This window comes from Nansenia antarctica (genome assembly GCF_963989245.1).
Source record: "Nansenia antarctica genome assembly, chromosome: 14".
NCBI classification, from domain to species: Eukaryota; Metazoa; Chordata; class Actinopteri; order Argentiniformes; family Microstomatidae; genus Nansenia; species Nansenia antarctica.
In genome coordinates, this window is record NC_137684.1 from 12,133,658 (window position 1) to 12,137,656 (window position 3,999).

The 3,999-nt window shown below is 46.6% G+C and overlaps 1 pseudogene across 1 annotated transcript; it reads right to left on the bottom strand.

Annotated features, from left to right (window-relative positions):
* Positions 1-250: 250 nt before the first annotated feature.
* Positions 251-3,344, bottom strand: LOC308169847 (F-box only protein 39-like; annotated as a pseudogene). Its single transcript has 4 exons — positions 2,631-3,344; positions 2,067-2,442; positions 986-1,162; positions 251-379 (listed from the first exon to the last, which is right to left on the bottom strand). The product of its transcript is annotated as an F-box only protein 39-like (transcript).
* Between the last annotated feature and the right edge of the window lie 655 nt (positions 3,345-3,999).

Here is a 3,999-nt window from a genome sequence, read left to right on the forward strand (position 1 = left end):
TACCCGACGAAGAGCTACGATCGTTTCCAAGGTCAAATTGATTCACGTTGAAATTGTATAAATCACTACGTTGACGTGGTTTTCTACGTACGACACGGGTAAGATCAAATTTGATCCAAAGTACTTTCTATATATGAGGCCCCTGGAGTTCATTTTGCAATATTTATAGCAACTTTAATACAATAAGTGATTTTTGAAGCAATGTGGAGGAGGATTCTATGTAGCAGCAGCAGAAGTGTCTTCTGTGCGTTCAGAGCATGGGGTAAGATATGACAAAGTAATTGAGCTCTGAGGTGATGAGCTGTCTGTAACGAGAATAGATGTCCTCCAGCTGTTCGTCCTCATCCTGTGTGTCGTATTTGTTGGTGTAGATCCTCACCTGGAACACACGTACACAGTTTATAAACCACACAGGACTGTTCACATTGTCACACATGCGTTTTATAAACCACACTGAGGTCAGTTTCAAAAGTAGTACAAAACCATAATAAGGGAGTAACAATTGCAGGTCAATCTTCTGTGCGTAAACCAACGAAATGGGTTCAATTAACAACTCTAGTCTAGGAGAGTGGCTCTGGATTGTCAAAAGAGATAAAGTATTACTTTAGGAAGCTGACTCCTGGGCTGGTTACATTAATACACATGCAGTGTATAAACCATGGCAGACGTTGCTCAATAAAACATTCCAAACACATCAAATGTCCTCAGTTGTTTTAACCCACAGTGACATGCTGCAATGATTCAGATCACGTTTGAGTTTGCCTGTTTTTACATTAAAGGGGCAATCAGGGATTGGTACAACAAATGTTAGACTTTTAGATTAATTATATATAGCTATTGATTAAGAATATAACTTATAACAGCTTATGATGGCATTCCTGGCTGGGTGTTCAGGACGGGCGCTAGACGACTCGCAAGACTCGCAAGATTTTCCTTTAGCGACGTTGGTGGAATACACCCCAGGTCAAGCTGCGGTCTGACCCACCTTGATGGTTCTGAGTATGGTCTTCTTGTCCAGGCGTTTCTGCAGCAGCTGGTCCAGGAAGCTGATGTTCAGGAAGGCCCAGACCTTGAGGTAGGTGAGCCTGGAGCACATCAGAACCAGCGCCAGCAGCTCCTCGTCCACCGACTCATGGCTGTTGTTCAGGTCCAGGCTCAGCTTCTGAAGGGAGGTATAACAACCACGACAAGGACACCACTACATTAAATAGATTTCTAGGACCCCTAGGAGCCTGAACAGGAAAGGGACATCAGGGGAGGCTAGTGGAGGTAGAAATCGGGCTCATTGTAATGCATGGAACAAAATGAGGAATGGTATAAAACACCAGTCCTCATTCCATTCCATGAATTACAATGAATGGTATACATGAACCCATGTTCCTCATTACAATGAGCTCACATATTCAATAACACCCCTATAGCATTATCAACACTCCACTGCTGACTGCTACTGTGTATTGACAGAGCAGAGCATACCATAGCAGGGCTCTCAAGTCTCACGCATTGGGCGTGAGACACACGCATTTCAACCCGTTCACACGCCGCATTTCAACCCGTGTGTCTCACGCCCAATGCGTGAGACTTGAGAGCCCTGCCATAGTACAAAAAAACATCCTCATTCAAATCAACATTCCATGGTGGGTGTAGTGGCGGCCATCTTGTGGTCATCATTTGGAAGTTTTATCTCACAGCATTATTAACAACCAACTAAACTCAACTGACATCGGAATGTTCAGTAAAATGATGCTTGCTATTAGTCCCGCCTCTGAATTAACTTCTCTCTGTGTTCTACACCTGCAGCAATAATGGTTACCCTAGCAACTATATATAACAATTCCTTGTCAGTCTGAGGGACCGTGTCCATTCTAAGAATAATAATAATGCTTATAATTGATTACATTTATAGCGCTTTTAAAATAAATAAATAAACAACAACAACAAAAGCAAAACAAATACATATAACCATGTCATAAAAGCAGCAATCAAAGTCTAACATAGTCTAGCAGTATTATCATTATGAGTATTCTACTCATTCTATTTCTATGGAGCCCTCCCAATCCCCTTACCTGTAGACAGTTGCTGTACCAGGGCACCAAGCTGCTAAGAGCTGGCTTAGCGCTCCAGTTCTGTTCACTGAAGTAGGGGCTGGTGAGACTGAGTGACCTCAGAGGGATCTCTCTCAGCAGGATCCCACGCAGATGGTCCAGGTTCAGGATCCGTTCCGCAGAGATCTGGACCTGCATGTCCGGGCAGCGCCGGGCCAGGTGAGACCAGGAGTCGCCCCAGATCACCTGGACATGCGGCTCAAGGATGTGGCAGTGCAAGGTGAAGGAGCGGAGGGAGCCGCCGCCGCAGAGGCTACGGCACGACACGGCCAGGCCGGCGAGGAGCTCGTTGGACAGACAGGAGTAGTTGAGGGTGAGGGTGGACAGGCCCCGGAACCTGGTCAACATCAAATCAAGGTGCGTTTTAAAGACTGCAACAAGTATGTGTGTGTTTGCAGGCACATATGCACAGTTGCACACACACAAGTAAAAAAAGAGTAGCTTATAAACAAGAGTATGTAGGAGCCACTCAAACACACACACACACACACACACACCTACATCCACACCCACACCCACACCCACTTGTTGATGGCCTGTGTGAAGCCCGGACTAATGTACACCGCCAGCGGCTGTGAGAAGAAGTCCTCCAGGTTGAGGGTGGCGATTCCGGGCCTCCGACCCAGATGGACATGGTGCTGGGCAGCCGCCACCGCCTCCAGAACCTCCAGACCCTGGGGCAGGTTGAGACGTGCCCCTCGCAGGCTCAGGTGCTCCAGGTGAGAGCCCTCCCTCCGCAGGTAGAAGGTCAGGCTCCGGCACCAAGGCGGTCCGGACGCTCCGGCACCAGGCCGAACGGTCCAGCTCCATGCGGTGGATGGTGAGCGAGCGCAGGCGTCCGCCCGCCTGGCGGAGAGCAGCCAGGAACGTCCGCATGGTCTGCTGGAGGCGGCGGGACACAAGGGAGTTGAGTGACTGGGAGAAACGGACCTCCAGGTGTTCCAGGTAGCGGCCGTAAACTCTGCCGTAGCAGACGGCCTTATCCAGCTCGGAGCGGCCCCTCGTGGAGATGTGGCCGGAGAAGCTGAAGGTCCGGGCCCTCCAGAGGGACGGGGAACGCGTGACATGGTGCCAGTGGCGGCAGACCAAGGTAGCCCGTGCTCGGTCCTTGTCCCTCAGACACCTGAACACCTGGTGAAGACACAAGTCCGGGAGATAAGCCCAGCCACATTTTGGCTCGTCCTCTTCTTCCACCTCCTCCAATGCTTCCTCTCCTTCCCCCTCTTCTTGGGCCTCCATCACTTCTCTTTCATCCTCTCCTATCTGCTCCTCCTCCTCCTCCTCTTCATACTCCTCTTCCAAGAGGCGGTCCTCCTGCAGATTTATTGTTATGGGGTTCCGAAATGAACGATATGAGGCTGGGAGGGAAAAATCACAGTATACCCACTAGAAAACACTAGACTTACACCACCGTATGAACTGTATGCGATATGTGACAAATAAAATTTTGTTTTATTTTTGCTTATGGCCGACGTTTTCGTGGTGGTCATGTCCAAGACCAAACACTGATTTCCAGGAGATGTCATCACTGAGCCTGATGTGTTACTTTTTTTTTTTTTTAACAATACGTTATTATTATGAAACCTATAGTATTATACTCATGCTTATAAATATATATTTACTTATACTTATATATATATACTTATATTATGATACTCATATTATAACTATTATATGCATTTTGTCAAGTGTTGAGTTATATCCCTAATTGTTGAACATGTCACCTCAGTTTCAATAGCTTGTGGTCACTGTTTCTCACATGCTGTTCGACGTATCCACTGTTATCAGTCAGTTATTTCTATACAAATAAAAAGTTATCATTATTATTATTATTATTATTATTATTATTATCTGTTTTAGTTAGTGTTTCTATCTGTTTAGTTAGTGTTTCTAT